Source organism: Rattus norvegicus, chromosome 13, assembly GCF_036323735.1.
Source record: "Rattus norvegicus strain BN/NHsdMcwi chromosome 13, GRCr8, whole genome shotgun sequence".
Classification (NCBI taxonomy): Eukaryota; Metazoa; Chordata; class Mammalia; order Rodentia; family Muridae; genus Rattus; species Rattus norvegicus.
The window spans coordinates 68,526,670-68,547,297 of NC_086031.1; the positions used below are offsets into that span (position 1 = coordinate 68,526,670).

General features: G+C 43.9%; 1 protein-coding gene across 1 annotated transcript in view; it reads left to right on the top strand.

Moving 5' to 3' along the window:
• Positions 1–20,628, top strand: part of Glul (glutamate-ammonia ligase) — a 66,055-nt gene that overhangs the window by 7,170 nt on the left and 38,257 nt on the right. The window contains exon 2 of the mRNA NM_001393804.1: positions 1,601–1,696. The gene's annotated coding sequence lies outside the window, so the exon portion shown is untranslated. The remainder of the gene's footprint in view (positions 1–1,600; positions 1,697–20,628) is intronic.

The following is a 20,628-nucleotide window of genomic DNA, read 5'->3' on the forward strand; positions in this document are numbered from 1 at the left end:
TTTATTTAGAATTTGGTGGTCATGTTACCCTTCATGACAGCCAACTAAATACAGGGGATGTCTCAAGTTCTGTTTCACAAATATCTGGTAGACTTCCCTTTTGGTTTATCTGTTTTGTTGCTGTAAAGGATATTTTATTTTAGCCAGACAGTGGTGGTGCACACCTTTAATCCTAATACTCAGGAGGCAGAGGCAGGAGGATCTCTGAGTTTTAGGCCAGCATGGTCTACAGAGCAAGTTCCAGAACAACCAGAACTACATAGAAACCCTGCAGAGAGAGAGAGAAAGACACAGAGAGAGAGAGAGACAGAGAGACAGAGAGACAGATACAGAGAGACAGACAGAGATGATGGAGACAGATCTATTTTATTTGGTAATCATTGTTGATATGAAAAACTATAATTTTGAATTGATTTTCATGTTGATTCTCTTGTTGGATTGCCTCTGTTCTAATTTTCAATGGTTTAATATAATCATAACATCTTCAAAGAATAGAATGCATTTCCTTCTAGAGGACTTTTGTTTTTCCTTTTGTATCTTGTGTGATTCCGTTTGTAAAGTTCAAAAGCCACACAAAGATAAATAACGTGAGAAACATTTGGAATAAAGACTCAAGAACATGGTCACCCCCAACAGGGGAAGGAGGAGAGATTTGGAAGGGACACAGAAGACATTGAAAATATAATATTTCGGCTGGGGATTTAGCTCAGCGGTAGAGCACTTACCTAGGAAGCGCAAGGCCCTGGGTTCGGTCCCCAGCTCCGAAAAAAAGAACCAAAAAAAAAAAAAAAGAAAATATAAATATTTCTCTGCTGTTAGAGTTAGCGGTGTATGTGAGGCCATGGATTGGGTCACATTGTGTAATTTAGGTATTTTCTAGAAATATTATATATATACTCAATATTTTTTAATTAGAAAACTAGGTAATACTATACATGTAAGCAATAGTTAATATCTGATAAAACTACTGTACAGCAAGAGAGAGTTCTTCAAAATATCAAAATTAGTTTTGTCCTAAGGCATCAGCTGTTACGATGTCACTTATAATAGGCTCTCAATAGGTGCTCTCTCTCTCTCTCTCTCTCTCTCTCTCTCTCTCTCTCTCTCTCTCTGTCTCATTCATCCATATATAATGGGGAAAGAAGAATCATGATAAATAGAATTTTCCTCCTACCCACCCTAACTGCTTACCACATGTAAACAAGTGCTCTACCACTGGGCTATATTCCCAGCCCAAGAAATTCAATGCCTTCCATTGCTTAAACAGGATAAATTTAGCCAATATTGACTTGAGGAATGTGTTGGGCAGCTTGCTAGTTATTTTTTTTTATAAATGTTTTCTTCTTAAATTTCAGTCTTGCTGCTCAACCCAGGCTTACATGTACTTGTCTCAGACACCTATGTACTGGGTTTAGTGGCAGGCGCCATCTTGCCCAGCTCCTCACGGCCTATTAATCAACACACTTTCTTTTCCAAATAACTTCCTAGTTAGTTCCTCTACTTTATCCTTGCTTACGTCCTTTGTTTGGGCATCAACAACTCTGTATTTATTAAAACATCTCTCAATTCAAATCTCCCTTTATTGCTACTTCTACCACAGCCAGGTGAGCTTTGAGGAAGGAAAGCTAATCACGCCAGCGCCGGCGCCTGATATGAACTCTTCAGTGACCTTTTGAATTTACCTGGGGCTGCACAGGTAAGATCCACACTTGAATAACCGTCACCTGCTGACTTGGCCGCTCTCATTTCCACTTGCTTTCCATGAGGGTCTGAAGCTCTAGGTTGGTTCGTTTATTTCTGTCCCGGACTCATTCTGCATCTGGGAAGCTCTGCTTCCTCATCTGTCCTTTAAGGCTCGGCTTAAGACCTGCTTCCCCCTCCCCCCCCCCCCCGAGCTGGACAGGACATTTCTCTGTGCAAACTGTAGATGTCAACATCATTGCTTTTGTCTCACAGTTTCATCCCATTTATTTACTGGGAGATCTTAGCACGAGTTTATCCTCTTGGGCTCTTTAGAATCCAATCTAAGCCCGGAGGTCATGAATGATAAGCAAGTAAATTACCAGGTGTCATAAAACGCCACATGATGACGTTCTAAAGACAAAGCAGAGACATGCGGATGTAACTGAGGAGGGGAGGCTTGCTGACAGCAGTCCTGAAACACAGAGACTTTAAAAATAAGAATCTGCCTGACTTCCCCTAGCGCTGCCTAAGCACAAATGCTTTATTCAGGAGAAAAATTCTGTTCCCCAGAAGTGAGCTCTTTTTGCAGAAGAGAATTTGTCAAGCTGTCAACTTCATCTGCTGTAGTTCTTCCATGGGGCCGTCCACTTATCTATGTTCCAAGGCAGTGTGGGACTATTTCAGTTATTCCTACTGTTACAGTCGCCAATTAATCAAATCGATCTGGCGGTGGCGGTGAAGGCAGCCACTGGTGGCACACATTCCTCCATAGCCACCCCAGTGTTCTGGGTTCTCAAATGAAACACACACACACACACACACACACACACACACACACACACACACACACAGCTCAATGGCTGGGTCACTTCTAAAGGTACGCTTAGCTAACACTTCCCCTCCAATATTCCCGTGTTATTATTACTAAAATCTATAACTCATCTTTGCTGCCCTAGACCCAATCAGGGGCCACCTAGGGCTGCTCTTCCCTGCCTCTTACGTGATTGGTTTGCTCGGGCCTGGTCCTTACACATTTCTTATCCTGGCTGTTCTGTCTCCTCCTCTCCGTCCACCATTCCTTGCCTGGGAATCCTAAACGTCCCACCTGTCTCCCTGCCCAACCATTGGCTGCCGGCAACTTTATTTACCAATTAAAACGAACTGGGGGGCAGGGACCCTACCCCAGGGGAAGAGGGATAGGTAGAATCACAGACCAGCTGAGTCCAAACCTGCATTTGACCAATTTCTCTAGTTGACTCAGGTGCACAATAAATTTGAAAAGTCTTGATTTTGGTTTTATGGTGGTGGTATAGTTGGAACATACACATGTGATTGGTTCCAATGGGAGGAATCAGGGTAATCCTTACAAAGCAGTTGACATTTGCTTTGAAATTAGAGTTGAATAGATGGGCATCTGGTAAGGGGGAGGGCAGTAAGGAAGTGTAGGAGACTTCTGGTGGTAAGGATTGTTGAGAGAGGTTGCAGGGCAAGAGATCACATTGGCAGAATAGGGCCAAAGTTTTTCAACAGTTCCCAAATTTCTCTCTGGCATAGATAGCACTGCCCAATAGGTAGGTCCCATATAGCCTTGGCACCCACCTGTGTGATGAGTCCCTCTGGGTCCTTGTCACCTGACTTCCTCGATAGTTGCTGACCAGTGCATGGGTGAGGAAGCCTCCCAGCTCCTCACCCTCAGTGACCCCTCAGGGATAAGGGGCTAATGTTTGCAATCAGCTTTGGGTACCGAGTCTCAGATCTCATGCCAGGCCATCTGGTCCCTGGCAACAACTCTGAAGATGTGGTAAGATGTGGGTGCAGGATCCACGTGAATTCCAGGCAGCCCAAACAGCCTATGGGAAGGAGGTTTCTTCCCATGTGGATCATAAGGGAAGCTGACTCTAGAGAAAGTAGTTAAAAGATATGTATGTAAAAGATATGTATGTAAAAGATATGTATGTAAAAGATATGTGTGTAAAAGATATGTGTGTAAAAGATATGTGTGTAAAAGATATGTGTGTAAAAGATATGTGTGTAAAAGATATGTATGTAAAAGATATGTATGTAAAAGATATGTGTGTAAAAGATATGTGTGTAAAAGATATGTGTGTAAAAGATATGTGTGTAAAAGATATGTGTGTAAAAGATATGTGTGTAAAAGATATTTATGTAAAAGATATGTGTGTAAAAGATATGTGTGTAAAAGATATGTATGTAAAAGATATGTATGTAAAAGTAGTTAAAAGGGAATGCTTGCCTGGGCTCATGTGCCCCTTCCAACCCTGACAGCCTAGAGTTCTGGCATTGCCTGGGCTCATGTGCCCCATCTAACCCTGACAGCCTAGATAGAGTTCTGGCATCATCTAGGCAATTTTGGGAAGGTCTTCCATTTTTCTCTTTGTCAAAGTGCATTCCCTCTGAATTCGCTAATTCACTTACGAGTGTCAAAATTAAAACATTCTTCTCAGAGACATCGTCTCCACCTAGATCACACAGGAAGTGTTTGCACTGGGGAGTCCATACGGGTACCTCTGGGGGAAAGTTTATTGGCTAATGATATGTTAGCTATTAACCATCTAGTGAGCAAATATATCACTTTTCTTCATAAATATTAGAACTGAAACTACTATAGTATTTGTTTGAAAACAGTATGTTCTGGCCAAGTATTCTGATGCATGTCTTTAGAAGAGTCTGATATTTACTGATAACGAAACAATGGAAAGTTCACAGTAAAGTGTATCATTAACAATTTTAACATTTCACAAAGCTAAACGCTCTATAGGAAATATTTCATTTGTTCACACAAATCTATGAGCTAACGAATCTTGGATGATTTGGGCTATAAAATTTTCACTGGCTTGAGAAATTTTTGTTGTTGTTCGTTCTCTTTTCTTATCGTTTGTGTTTCAAGCCAGGGTTTCTCTATGTACTCCTGGCTGTCCTGGAACTCACTCTGTAGACCAGGCTGGCCTCAGACTCACAGATCCTCCTGCCTCTGTAATCTGAGTGCTGGGACTAAAGGCGTGTGCCATCATCACCTGCGGATAATTTCTTTGAAAGCCAACATTTACTAACTTAACAAGACTTCAAGAGAAAACATACACTCTGAGCTGGCTGCTCCGGAGGAAGAAGTGATTACGAGCCAGGTTATTTCTAGCTTTTCTCTCAGTTAGTCTTACTGACCTTTGTCCTCAGACCAGCAAGCATCAGTTTCAAGATGCTTCTAGATCCCACACTCTTACAACTTTATTTTACATAGGTGTAGTTGTCTTTGCATAGATGCATTCTTCTTCATATTCCTCATATACAGGATAGGGAAAAGACTCACACAGAGGCCCTTTAGCCAATTACCCCTGCAATTTCTCTGACAGGGTCTCCATTTTACAGCTCTTCCTTTTATACTACCAACAAGGGAAAAAACATGACTGACCAGGTGAGGCCCTTCCCTGCCACAATATGTAGGGTTATCGTACTGGCTGGGTTTGTGTGTCAAATTGATACAAGCTGGAGAAAAAGGAGCCTCCCTGGAGGAAATGCCTCCATGAGATCCAGCTGTAAGGCGTTTTCTCAATTGGTGAACAAGAAAGGAGGGCCCCTATGGGTGGTGCCGTCCCTGGGCTGGTGGTCGTGGGTTCTATAAGAAAGCAAGCTGAGCAAGCCAGGGGAAGCAAGCCAGTAAGTAACATCCTCCATGGCCTCTGCATCAGCTCCTGCTTCCTGCCCTGTGTGAGTTCCAGTCCTGACTTCCTTTGGTGATGAACAGCAATGTGGAAGTGTAAGCTGAGTAAACCCTTTGCTCCCCAACTTGCTTCTTGGTCCTGATGTTTTGTGCAGGAATAGAAACCCTGACTAAGACAGTTATCATGATGCTGGATAAATGAAAATTATTACTCTGAACCAAGTTGATTTTAAACTTAGAATCTTGTGCAGCAAACCACAGTTTTCAAGGAGCTCCCATGGATTTCTGTCCAGTCTGATCGTCGTAACAACTGCACTGTGTGAAGGGTGCCCCCTCTCCATGACAGCGGAAGAGGCTGGGTTTAAGCCTGAGGGTCAGAGGCTTTCTTTGTGGGGATTGCTCTACTTCATGGCCGAGGCGTGTCCTTTCCACCATGAGTGAATGCCAGCTGACCCTCCTTGTGGATCAGCTCTGTTATGGGGTGGACAACATATATAATAATAATTATACGATTGTGTGGTCATAGAAGGAAGTCTCCAGTAACATAGAGGATAATCAATCTTTTTGGGAAGAAAGAGTTTGTTAGAGATGTGATCTTCTAAATTGAGGTCCTATTGGGGTAGGGTGGGGGCCCCGATCTGATATAACTGGCATCCTTATTAAAGGAGAAGATCTGGATATACGTCGAGAACACACGGGCCAGCACGCAAACAACCCGGGTGATATTTCTGTGGCCTTTCAGAAACGTACCTTGCTCTCTTAACTCTTGCCTCTGGAACTAACAGTAGCTTCCTGTTGTCTCTCGGTCTTTTGTCCCTTATTCAGCAGCCCCAGCAAACTCAGGGGTCAGAGCTATGTAGTCAGTTGGGACCCATCGCAGCTGAGGATGCACTGTCCTCTGGGAGCCGCCTCTGTTTCTGCAAGCATCCCCTAAACCTGGCCAATCCGGTGCCAGGATTTTCATCTGAAGGATCCCTGCTTGACATTAGTGCAGCCATTTCTTAAAAATGAATAATTTTAAGTTAGCTTCTGCTTATCTCCTAGACGTTAGACCAGAAAGTACGGAACGCACATTCCCACCCACTCAAGAAGCTACCCAGACACAAGAACAGATGAGATAGCTGTGGCCTTGTCCTGGGAACCCCAGGACAAAAAAACATTTGTCAAGTCAGACGGACATCCTTGGTACTGGAATAGCTGCGTTGATATGGTTGCGGCCTTGTCCCAGGAACTCCAGGACGAGAAACATCTGCCTAGTCAGGTATCCTTGGCACCAAAATAGCTGAGCTAATGAGGTTGTGTGACCTTGTGGGAACTATATAGACTGTGTGTTCCTGCCATTCCGGGCTCTTCATATCCCTCCTGAGTGAGCACCATGTGGAGCCCCAGTGCACTGGTATCCTGAGTAAACCTCTTGTTTTTACATCAAGACTAAGTCCCGTGTGTTCGTGGGGTGGCGGGTGTCCTCAGGATTGGAGCGAGAGTCTCCTCTGTCTGAGGGGCTTTCACATCAATATCTTGGTAGGGTTTGTGCACTGCCTAAGCATGAATTTGGTGAAGCTCCAGGTGCTCACAGAAGCCTGCTTTGTTTGTTTCTCAGTTTCCCCCTCTTTGATCTTGCTGTGTTTTCAAAGATGACTCTGAACATTCCACCCTCCTGCCTCTACCTCCTCGATTCTGGAATTAAAGGTATGCATCACTGCTGATGTGTGTGTGTGTGTGTGTGTGTGTGTGTGTGTGTGTGTGTGTGTGAGTGTGTGTGTGTGAGAGTGTGTGTGAGTGTGTGTGTGAGAGTGTGTGTGTGAGAGTGTATGTGTGAGTGTGTGTGTGAGAGTGTGTGTGTGAGTGTGTGTGTGAGTGTGTGTGTGTGTGAGAGTGTGTGAGAGTGTGTGTGTGAGTGTGTGTGTATATGTGTGTGTGAGTGTGTGTGTGTGAGAGTGTGTGTGTGAGAGTGTGTGTGTGAGAGTGTGTGTGTGAGAGTGTGTGTGTGAGTGTGTGTGTGAGTGTGTGTGTGAGTGTGTGTGTGAGTGTGTGTGTGAGTGTGTGTATATGTGTGTGAGTGTGTGTGTGTGAGTGAGTGTGTGTGTATATGTGTGTGTGAGTGAGTGTGTGTGTATATGTGTGTATATGTGTGTGTGAGAGTGAGTGTGTGTGTGAGTGTGTATGTGTGTGTGAGTGTGTGTATGTGTGTGTATATGTGTGTGTGAGTGTGTGTGTATATGTGTGTGAGTGAGTGTGTGAGTGTGTGTGTATGTGTGTGTGAGTGAGTGTGTGTGTGTGGGGTGTGTGTGTGTGTGTGTGTGTGTGTGTGTGTGTGTGGTGCTAGGGATGGAACCTAGGGCTTTATGCATGCTGGGTAAGCAAAACATCAAATGAGCTACCAGCTACATCCAAAGCCCCTTGTTTCATTTTCTGCCTTGGACTAGCAGAGAACAGCTTCCTTGTCTTCTGTGAACATATGGGTTTGTTTAGTTCTTGTGCTGAGAGGCCCACACTCCCAACCTTCCAAATCCAGCTTTTACATAGGAATCTGTTCCTAGTCACTAAGGCTAGACCTTTTACCCACTAGCATTAGATGTCCACAGGTGGGCCCATTTCCACCTGGTTTGCCCCAGAATCGACCCAGAAGATTGGCATCTAGTTACCAGTAGTATTTAGTATTTTATTCCCATCAGAATTGGGGTTTTCTTTTGATTTTGACTAATAAACAAATCTGCCTATGGTGTTTCTTTTTTTTTTTTTTTCAGCCCTGAGTGTCTTTTCCTGAAGGAAGTGGGAGGTGGCAGGTTAGTGGAACAGCATAGAATACACCTTGGAATGGAATGTAAAGAGGTTCTTGTTTTCTAGGGAGAAGGGAGGTGTGTAGGTTAGAACAGACTTCACATTTACATGGGTCTCTTCTTTCTTCTCAAGGATGGGTCTATGGGTGATTCAAAGTCTGGAAAGAGCTGCTTCTGGGGGCTGAAGTTCCTCTGCCTTTCCATCACTGGCCTTCAGTACTAAGGGAGTCACAGAGAATCGATGCATAGCAACTGAGTCCCAGGTCACCTAAAAGGGAGCTCTGCACCTCCTCTTTTGGGAGGAGAGATGAAGGAAACCAAGAACAGAATGTCCAGAATGTACATGAAGCAGTGTTAGAGGCAGCTGAACTGTAGCAGTTGAACCCTGTAATCTGTTAGTGACCTTCACATTCTTGCTAGCATCGCTTCAGCCAGGAGCTAATCTGCTAATGTGATTTCTCACAACAGGGAAAGGTGTGTGTATGTGTGAGTGTGAGTGTGAGTGTGTGTGTGTGTGTGTGTGTGTGTGTGTGTGTGTGTTCGTTCCGGTTACTTCAAAGTCTTGGCTGGTCTCCACTTTTATAGAAAATGATGTACTGTGACTTTGAGAGTTGACATTTCTGCTAGTCCTCTAAGAATAAAAATGTACAGGGACATGCTTCTTAGTGGTCATAAAACCAACTTAACTGCCATCAAATTGCTCAGAAGACTAGAATAGAGACAGAATAAAGGATAAAGGTCTTTGTAGTGCTATTCCTGTTCGTCAACTTGACTCTATCTGGGATGAACTATAATCCACAATTGGAAGGCTCACCTGAGATCCTTTGATCTTGAGGCTTGGAGATACAAGTTTCTGACCTGGATCTTGGTATGGAGATCTTGAGGCAAAGTGGCTATGAATCCCAGGAGCTTAAGGCAAGGGGACCTTTGAGTTCAAGGTCAACCTGGGACAAAGCAAGTCCCAGATCCAGGCGTGGTGGTACACACCTTTAATCTGGGACATACCCTCTGCTGGAGACTTACATAAGGACATTGGAAGAAGGAAGAGTCTTCTTAACCTGCCTGCCTCATGGGACTGAGCCACCAATAGATCCTTGGACCTCCCTTCACAGCTGCTGCTGATCATTGTTGGAGAGTTGGACCACAGACTATAAGTCACCAACCAGTTCTCTCACTATACAGAGACTATCTGTAAGTTCTGTGACTCTAGAGAACTGTGGTTAAGACAGTCTTCTTTTTCTTTTTCCTCAATTTTAATTCATTGCTAAAAATGTATTTGGAGATCTTTGTCACTATTTTTAAAAGATTTGTTTAATTTCACATGTTTGTGTTTAAGTGCATGTCTGTGCGCCTTGTCCATGCAAGTAGGTGCTCTCCCATGGAGGCCGGAAGAGGGCACCAGCTTCTCTCGACCTGGAATTACAGGCAATTGCGTGACATCTGATGTGGGTGCTGGGACCCAACCCCAGGTCCTCTATCTCTCCAGTCCCTCTACTAGTAATTTTTTCATCAGTGCTGGGGCTTCCCGTATGCCCAGCAAGAGCTGTAGCCCTTCCCTCACATTTTTAATAAGGTACGTTGAATCTAGTTTAATTTTTTAATTTTCTTCTGTCCCACATGCTTGTCCTATTCTATTATATGGAATAGACACTGGAAACCAGTGGTAAGGGAAACAGGATGGGGGTGGGGTGGGGTCCTGTGACTATCTACACTGGATCCCAAACTTTTAGTAACGTTCAGATTTTGCTCTGCCTGTCAGCGTACGTTTCTGTCAGTACGTCTTCTAATCCCTCCTGCAGTCAATTTCAGTTTTATTCTTCAATTATGTGCATCTTAAAATCTTCCATAACCTAAATGAATTAGCTGAGTAAACTGGTTAACACTGTGTCTAAAGAGGGAGTGGACCGGTTGTACGTTATGTGGTTATCTGCGAAAGTTTCATACTTACAACTTAGGGACATGAAAGTTTGTAAGAGTGACTTCTATTCTTTGTGGATGTGCTCTATTCTCTGAATACTTCCTGTGACTGGCCTACTATAACACAGTAGCATATAACTAGATTTTTTCCCTAAAATATCCTATTATTTAATATATAATTCCAAGTACAAATTTAGGGCACCTTTTAATTCTTCCTTTCTGTGTGTACTCCGTCTTTTCATTGAATGCTCTCCCATGCCGTCTCTATTATGTTGATGGCAAGAGTAGATTGTGACGTTCAATCCCCAGTTGTTTCTCACTACATAAACCCAGAAAGCAGCATAGATGATCTGAATGCCATAGTTGCCACCTATTTAAAGATGTATTTATTTATTGTGTGTATGTGAGTACACTGTAGCTGTCTTCAGACACCAGAAGAGGTCATCAGATCCCATTACAGACGGCTGTGAGCCACCATGTGGTTGCTAGACATTGAACACAGGTCCTCTGGAAGAGCAGTCAGTGCTCTTAACCCTGAGCCCTCTCTCTAGCCCCTACCACCTATTTAATATGAATACTAATTCTTCTTAGTCACTAGGGTGTCATGAAAACTGAAGACAGAGATGCTTACAAAAGTATGATCAAGATGTCATGAGCCTTTGTGGGCTGTGCTCCTACAGAAGGACTCACTTCAGCCGCACGGCCCCGGTGTGCACTGTGGACGGGGACATGAAGTTTAAAATGGAAAGGACTGGGCATGGGTATAGAGATGGCTCCGTGGCTAAGAGTGATTGCTGCTCTTGCAGAGGACCTGAGTTCAACTCCCAGCGCTCATGTTGGGCAGCTCACAACTACTTGTGACTTGTAAGTTCTGTGCCTGGGGATTAGGATAGCAATGTATCTCTTCCCCTGCTCTGCATTTTAAACAGATGCCTGACAGAACATTCCAAACTTGTGTGGGGCATGAAACATTCCTTTTGCCTGATACCATCTCATGCAGTAGGAATGTTCAATATCTCTAGCCCAGGCTCATGGAACGGCAGTAGCATTTCCAATCATTATGAAACTGACAGCCTCCCTTACAGCTTGCAAAGAGTTCCCAAGGAGAATGCTACCACCAAAATGGTGAGAGGGAATCCCCTGAGGAGGCTGTTAATTTCATTTTTAACACACGCAGACACACATATATTATATGGTAATATAAATTATTACATTAATAATTTATACAATTATGAAATAAAATGACACTTATATATAATTGCAAATATAAGCTTCACCTGTCAAAGAATGTTTGTCATCCTGGGTCAGGCTTGTTTTACCTAATAGAATAATTTCCAGTTCTATCCATTTTTTTCTACAAATGTTATCGTTTAGCTTTTCTTATCACATTTTATTTATTTGTTTTGTGTGTGCGTGGGTTATGTACAAGTGGAGGTCAGAGGACGACTTGAGGGAATGGGTTCTCTCCTCTCACCAGACAGCGTGAAGTCTTTTTATTAGGTGATTATCTCCTTTGCTGTTCAGAAACATTAGTTTTATTTTACTCTGTCTGTCTGTCTGTCTGTCTGTCTGTCTTCAAGACAGGGTTTCTTTATGTAGCCCTGGCTCTCTGGGACACTCTCTTTAGACCAGGCTGTCCTCAAACTCAGAGATCCTCCTGTCTCTGCTTTCTGCGACCTGGGATCAGTACTGGGAGTACTTTCTGAGTACATGGTATGCAGCACCATGGCCGGCTGGGGCTTGCTGCCTTTCAGCCAACTCCAGGGAGAGACCCTATCTCAAAGGAGTGAAAGTGGGTAATAGATTAGGAGAGAAGATATCTCTGTACATGTGTACATATGCACATACATCACACATACATATACCATATATATTCATGTCTACACCAAAAATATTTTAAGATTGCACATAAAGCCAGGTGCGGTGGTGCACACATATACTCTTAGCCCTTGGAAGTAGGAAGATAAGGAGCTTGTGGAAGCCTGAGCCAAGAAGCAAGACCCCCACTCACACACATACACACGCCCAAATCTAATGCCAAAAAGCAAAGGGAAGAAATCAGGGAAGGTACGACTCTAGTTCACAGAACATTCTCTGGACTTGAGGCAGCTTATAAAACATACTTCATCTGCCACATTCGCTTAGATTTTGTTTTCCTGAAAGGTAATGCCCATCTGACGTCCTGCATAGAACTACCAGGGGGTGCAGCTGTGCCTTCCTCTCCCTGGCGGAGGCTTGAACCTCCTCCTTTAGGACACGTTGCAGCCCCCTCTTCCTGGGGGACTATGTGCTATTTGTGTAATTCCCGATGGCTTTCCTGAACATGTGGTTCTTGAGCATGGATAACAGTGTCTTCCTCTTCAGGTGCTACCCACAACCTTTAGTAGGGGGCGTTAGGTCAAGCTTCTTGCTCGAAGCAGATGTCTGACTCTTGTTTGCTGAGTGCGGCACACAGAGGCATTGCAAAAGATGAGATCCTGGTATTCTGGTACCACAGCCCCCTGTTTGCAGCTCAGATGGATGAGATCTGAGGGTTTGCTGTCATCAAAAGCAAACGCTGGCCGATCGCCAGAGGGCATCTACCCCAGCCTGGCTTCTGCTTCAAAGTTCCCCCAAGTCCCAGCCGCGGTCCTCTTGATCTTTCTTTGTTTGCTCATTAAAGTTAATTTGGGACATGAAAGGATCCGAGAATGAATATTTCATTAAGGCCAGGCCTTCCTAATTCAGCAACCTCAGACAAAACAGGTAAAAATAGGGCAAAAGTTGCAAGCAACATACACGGTCTGGACCTAGGCCTCCCCACACACATGTAGCACATATGCAACTTGGTCTTCATGTGGGTCCCGAACAACTGAAGAGGGGGCTATCCCAAAAGCTGTTGCCTATACGTGGGATATGTTCTTCTAGCTGAACTGCCTTGTCTAGCTTCAGTGGGAGACGAAGCGCCTACCCTCACAGAGACTGGAAGTGCCAGGGTCGGAGGGATACTGGGGGTGGGGGGGCGGGGGCGGGGACCTGCTTAGAGGAGAAGGGGACAAGGAATGGGGGAAGGATTATGGGAGGGGATGACTGGAAGGCGGGGCAGTGGATGTGATGTAAAGTAAGTAAGAAGTTCAGAGGATGTGCTCGGGTGTTCAGATACACATCAGTTTTCGAGGAGCTATGCAGCTGTCCTTGGGAAGTTTGTTTGAAATGGCTATGTCCCGTATCCTTGGCCTGGGCTAACATGCTTCATGCTGGTGTTAGGCACTACTTCTGAATCTCTTGCTCTCCGCCAAGGGCGTTGTTGTTGTTGTTGTTTTCAGAGTTTCTGTGATAAAAGTGGGGTTCCAGCAAATGGGTAGACAGTCTCTCAGAGTATACATAATTCACCATCTCACTCCATTGCTTCCCTGGGTGTCTAAGAATATTTCAGCCTTTCTTAATGACAGGAAGGACCCTAACTAGTAATGCCTGTACTTTGGGCTGCTGCTCCAATTTAGGTGACAGTGAGGCATAAGCTTTTATTTAATTCCATTGTTTAAAATCTTTTTAAGCGGGCTGGAGAGGTGGCTCAGTGGTTAAGAGCACTGACTGTTCTTCCAGAGGTCCTGAGTTCAAATCCCAGCAGCCACATGGTGGCTCACAAGCATCTGTAATGGGATCTGATGCCCTCTTCTGGTGTGTCTGAAGACAGCCATGGTGTACTCATGTACATAAAATAAATACATCTTAAAAATCTTTTTAAAATTGGGGGTGGGGGAAGAGGAAGAGAAGGAGGAAGGTGATATTGGGTGTCCCGCTCTATCACCCTCCAACTTATTCCTTGAGACAGGGTCTCTTACTGAATCTGGAGCTAGGCTAGTGGCCAGCAAGTCCCAGAAGGCCCTCCCCTAATTCCAGATGTCCTTGCTTTATCAGAGGGCTGCTGGGTGTTTGAACTCATGTTTGCATATTAAGTGCTTGTGTCTGCTGAACCATTTCTGAAGTCCCTAAAAGCTGCAGTGATTTGAGGAACAAAATAGTAGAGACTGTTGCATAAATTACTGGTGTCCTGAAATGCTAAGGATGTCTCTACCTACATGATGTGTCATATAATCTTGAGTGACATAAAGTTTTACGCAGATAGGGAAATGTGATGAGCATAAAGCATGGGGCTGGAGGGATGGCTCAGTGGTTAAGAGCACTGGCTGCTATTCTAGAGGACCCAAGTTCAATTCCCAGCACCCACAAGGTAGCTCCCAACTGTCTTTAACTCCAGTTCCAGAGGATCTGACACCCTCGCACAGTCACGCATGAAGGCAAAACATCAATGGACATCAAATAAATATATCTTAAAATGCAATACATGTAACTAGTCTAAATTTATGTTCTCTCTCTGTTTTTTGGGAGGTGGGGGATAGGAGTCTTACCGTGTAATTCTGGCTATCCTGGAACAGCTGTGTAGATAAGATAAGGCTGGCCTCACATTCACAGAAGTTGGCCCGTCTTTGTCTTCCCAGAGCCAAGATTACAGCTGTGAACGCCGATGCCCTATCTTGTGGAGCAGTTTTTAAAGGAAGAATTGGGGTTTAAAATGAAACAGTAGGGGTTGGGGATTTAGCTCAGTGGTAGAGCGCTTGCCTAGCAAGCTCAAGGGCCTGGGTTCGGTCCTCAGCTCCAAAAAAAAAAAAAAAAAAAAAAAAAGTAAAAAAAAAATGAAACAGTAAATCCAAATGCTCTAGTAATCCTAATAAATTCAAGTATCTTAAATTCGCCTGTCAAAGTAACATGGTTGTTTAGAACAGGGTCAAAAACTTCTAAGTCAAACTATATAATACTTGTGTGACATATGCTTAAAACAATGAAACACAAAAAAGTGGAAATATAAGCATATTTGTGCACAACAATGAAAAATGATAAAACTAGAAAGAGAAAGGAATAACCCAGAGCCGTCATCAAAGAGCAGAGCCTACTCCCTCAGGCTTAAATATATCAGGTAAAAGCCAATATGAACATAGATGATTTTTATATTGCTCAAGAAACAGGTGTAATGAAAAGTAATATGTGTATTTCCAAAATGAAGAAATGACACCAATATAAAAAGAACAGAAAAAGAGATACTGCAATTTATTTATTTTTTTCAAAGATTTATCTATTTTCTGTATCTGAGTACACTGTCCCTATCTTCAGACACACCGGAAGAGGGCATCCAATCCCATGACAGATGGTTGTGAGCCACCATGTGGTTGCTGGGAATTGAACTCAGGACCTCTGGAAGAGCAGTCAGTGCTCCTAACTTCTGAGCCGTCTCTCCAGCCCCCAATTTATTTTTAAACAAAGATATTCCTCCAGGTCTAGCGAGATGACTCCTCGCTGGGGAAGGGTGCTCGCTGCTGAGCGTGACCATCGGAGTTTGATCCCCAGGACTCATACAGTGATGGAAGGAGAGGACCAACTCCCACACGTCATCCTCTGACCTCTAAATGTGATCTGTAGCATGTGCGCACAAACATACATACATACATGCATACATACATACATACATACATACATTAAAAATTATAAAGTTTTAAAAAAGGAAAACTAGATAGTTTGATAGCTATTCTAACTGTATAGAAGTTCATTGAAATGCCCATACTTTGGGTCTGGTTTTTGCTATATGTTTTTTTTTGCTGTTGGCAAATTCTTTATAAGGTATCAAATCAAAAACAACAGCAAAAATTAGCCTGTCTGGTGAAGCCAGAATGGAGTCAGAAGAAACAGTATTCTGAGTCCCCAGGATTAGGGTGAGGGGTGGCTGGGCACACAGTCGGTTTCATATAAGTCCATTCTCCTGAGTTCTCTCACTCCTTAAACTAGAGCGCCGCTATCCAGCACAGCTGGGTGACACATGTATTAAGCAACTTCGTTACGATGAACTAAAATGTAAAATTCGATCCCTTAGTTGTACTGGCCACCTTTTACTTGTTCAATAACCACTCTAGCTCCAAGATTTGGAGCAGTATAAATACTAGAAAAATTCCCATAACTGCAGAAAATTCTGACAAGAGCTACCAGGCAGCTGACATGCTGGTTTCACTAAATGTAGACAAGCAGCTTTTAACTGATCCACTCGATGATGACTCTTAGGTGTCTAAGACAACATATTAAGTCTAGAGTTTCTGGAAATGAACCTCATGTTTGTAAATGTGGCCCCATCAACTCCCTAGATTCACGACGCATGGTCAAGCATTCATAGAGGTCACTCATACGTATGCTGGCCACATTGGCCAACACTGGCCATGGAGGTCTCATCCTTACTTTGGTATATTGACTTCCTATCTCACTGCAGACCAAGCCTTGAACATTGGCTTCTTGGCCTTGCTGGAACCCATTGTCACCGCGGGATGTCGGAGGCTCCTGCTTCCAGGCTACATCCCTGCCTGAGTCACTGTCCCGTCTGCAGCTGCTAGGAGGCATTTAGCTGGAGGAAGGCTTTCTCTCCCTGGTCAGGGAGTGTGCTTAATCAGAAAGAGAGGGCCTGGAGGAATTACGGAGGAGTTCTGAGCATCTCAGGATCTTCCTTCCACCAGAGCACCCTCCACTTGACAGTAGAGACGGGCAGAGTAGATCACGTACCTGGATCTGCCGTATTTGCCCCGAGTGACATGTATTATTCTTTACCTTGTCTGCCCTACAAGAAGTGAGCAGTTCCTTTGAGAGCTGCATTCATTCGCTTTCACCTTCTGCTCCTCTTCTGAGTGGTGTGTTGAAGGCCTTCTCTCTGTCTCTTTGCCCTCTGCACTGTCGTAGATTGCATTTTCCAGTGTAACGCTGCCGTAATAAAGATGTTCCGTGTCTATGCTGCGCTATAACGTGGCATTCACACTAAAATTTGGTTGGCCCTAAAGTAACTGAGTTTTATATTAATTTCACATTTAAATTAATATAACTTTGTTTTGTTTTTTTTTTACTCGAGTGTAGAAGTCAGTGGGCGACTTTCAAGAATTACTTTTTGTCTTTCTCTGTGGGTCCCAGGGATTGAACTCTGGCTATTCGAGTTTGTATAGCCAGTCGTTTATTAATTCACGGTGTCATCTCACCAGCTCTAAATAAATGTTTTAGGTTAGGATACAAAGTAATGGGCTTCATGTGTGACATTTTTATATATAAGTATCATTATTACCTTGTACTAATAGGTCCCCCTCCCTCATACATTTTATTTGATTTTAGTTAATTAATTGTAGTGTGAATAGTCACACTTAGTGTCTACCCATATTGGATAGCACAACTGTTGAACACCAGAAGCTGACCCAACTTTCTCATCACTGTCGTTTACTGTATCATCAAATTGCCAGAGTCATTTCCTCTCCCTGCCCCCAGCCCTTTCATTTACAGCTCAACCAAGTATTGCATTCTAGGGAGAACTGTGATGTCACCACGTGCTAAACGTTAAAAGTCTCACTTTTCCCCGAGAAGGAGATTATACTTGTATTTCTCAAATGCAGGAGGGACTAGAGTGGCTAGTTTTATGTCAACGTGAGACAAGCTAGAGTCATCAAAGAGGAGAGAGCCTTAATTGATAAAAGGTCTCTGTAGGATCTGGCTGTTAAGCATTTTCTTAATTAGTGATTCTTAGGGGAGGGCCCAGCCCAGTATGGGTGGGGCCATTCCTGGGTTGGTGGTCCTGGGTTCTATAAGAAAACGGGCTGAGCAAGTCATGAGGAATGAGCCAGTAAGCAGCATTTCTCCATGGCTTCTGGGTCAACTCCTGTCTCCAGGTTCTTGTACTGTTTGTCCTATCCTGACTTCCTTCAGTGATAAACCCTTTCCTCCCCAAAGTGCTTCGGTCATGGCGTTTCATCACAGCCATAGTAACTCTGACTAAGACAGGGGACCTTGCTCTAGAATCTTATCTAAGAGTCACTCCTAAAGCCTCTCTTGATGTATACTACCATATCATCCACTGGTCCAGAATTCCACACTCCAATGGGACAATAGTATTAAATATATTAACTCAAGAACTGTCTAAGGCATGCTGGCCTGGATGCTAAAAGCACTCAGGGGTTAGCAATGGTGAAGTGCTATTAACCGCTTCTACTTGATGTCCAGGGAGATGGGTAGCTCGGGCTATGGGAGCTGGCCTCCTGCTGGAGATCTGGCCTTCAATGATATAGACAGCCTACCATGAACCAGTGGTGAGGGGTTCCAGGGAAAGGCTGCATTTCATCAGAGTTCTGCCTGTTCCTCTCATTAGCAAACCCAAGAAGAAGCACAGAGTGAAGGTTGTCACTGCTGTCCAATAAGCACTGCCTCTTGAGGTACAGAAGTAGATAGGATGGAGAGGGTTCTAGAGCAGTAAGCAAGATAACCACCACTTGTGGGTCCCTAAGTAAGCCTTGGTCACACAGCCAGTTGTCTTCTCACTGTGACAATGTCCCAATGAAACAAAATGACTTCCAAACATTGATGAAGATGGTGGTGCTAATGATGACAACCCAAGCCACCAAAGACAGACTGACTAAAAGATGATTCTGAAATGGCATTACACTACAACCTCCCCCAAGGTCTTGTATGCATTTCTGGCAACTGTTCTTTTTGTCCACCCTTAGATAGGATTTCTCTACGTAGCCCTGGCTGTCCCTGAATTCACTTTGTAGTCCAGACTGGCCTCAAACTCTCAGATTTGCCTGCTTCTACCTACCAAGTGCTTTGAATAAAGGTATGTGCCAGCATGTGCCACCATAGCCTGGCTGCTTCTGGCAACTACCCTAACCTGTGTCTTCTCCCATTAATAACTCAGGTCAGTGGAATACTCTTTAGGCTCTGGGAGGACAGGAGGGTGTTGTTGCAGTTAATAAACTTATTTGAAATGAATTCTGAGGACACCCCCCCCCATTTTATCACCTAATGGAATCAGACAAATGGCACTGGCTATGTCTGGGGTATTCAGATATATGGGGGACTCTCAGATGAGGGAGGGAGGTCTGATGGAAGTGGAGAACCTCCATGGACTTCTGTGGTGTCTGGCCAATCTGCTAATCATTCACTATGCCTGGCTTCCTGCTCTGGTTCCGTGGGTAGTGTCTGGTTTGGGATGAGTGATTCCTATCTTCAAAGTCCTAAGCCCAGGATGCTCGTGTTTGAAAGAACAGCACACAGCCTTGATGTTAAGCCAAGGTGCAGAACTAAATTTCACAGAGGGAACATCCTGTGGGTTTGCTTGTTCTTCATTCGTGCTGCTTCCAACCTTGAACTTCTGGTGCCCTGCTGAATGTTCTGTTCTCCTCCTCCGACTGCCGACACCCCCACCCCAGCTTCCAGGAAGTTGGGAGATAAAAGCAGTGGTCAAGAGATGTTTGATATCTACCTGTGTCCTCACATTTATTGTGTCCTTAGACCTACAGCCCTGAGGCACACCAAGTGCCATTGCTAATGGGAAAACACTACTCCTTGTGTTACAGGGCGAACCAGGGAGAACTGGGATGCTCTGAAGCGTGTACTGGCTGTCTGTCTGTCTACTCATGGAAAACAGTGGAGCCGCAGATGTGGCCACCCAAAGTAGCTCAGGATTTCCCAGAGCAGAGACAACAACCAAAGAAACTACCAGGGAACTCTCCTCTCTGGTTCTCTGCCATCATATCCCTTTGTACTTCTGTCTGGACGCATTTTGTAGAAGTTTTGTTTGTCCCTCCCCAACTTTTTTTTTTTTTTGGTCATTATGATCATGAGGTTTTCTTACTATCTTTTCATTGACTAAAAAAGAAAACTTTCACAAAAAGTGATAAGCACTCCATTTCATTCTCTCCATATTGTTTTTCTTTTCTTTTTCTTTTTTAAATTACTTTATGTTTTTACAGTCCAGTCATTACACCCTCCCACAGTTCTTCATCCCATTCCCCCTCTCCCTGTCTCCAAGAGGATGTCCCCACCCCCACCTCCATATCGTTTTTCTTAAGGATACTTAACATTTCCTTATTTAGCTAGGCATGTGGTACACACCTTTAACCCTAGCACTCAGAAGGAGAAGTCAGGTAAATGTGTGTGAGTCGGAAGGTGGAGGTGGTCTGGTCTACCCAGTGAATTCTAGGCTAGCCGGAACAGTGAGATCCTGTTATAAAACAAAATAAAACAAAATGACATCACTCTTTCTCACTAGAGAACACAGATACCAAAACTCTTTCCCTTCTATGGTAAAGAAGCAGAATCTTTAAAAAGATAAGAAAAAAAAAAAGATGCAGCTATTTAGGAGAAATTGGAATCAGAACCTGATCTCTCTCTTTTTTTTTTTTAAGAACCTGATCTCTTAACTTCTAGTCACTTGTTTATTTTTTTTTCAAAGTTCCACCATCCTAAAGCTGGATTCCTACCACCAGCGGGTTTTTTTTTTTCCCCATCACATTTTTGCTTGTGAACTCGTCCATCCGATTTTTCTGGAAGACTGTGTCCGTTTTGTGCTACCTCAGTGAGCTCACCGCTCTAGCAAAGTGATCATTTCCACTGCGCAGCGATGCCGACAAGAGTTTTCATTTCCATGTTTGTTGGGTGCTCCCCGGCTGTGTCAAACACTGGGAGTAAACAGTTTAAAGGAGGAAATGCTTCTGTGGATCGCGTTTTCCGAGGTTTCCACCT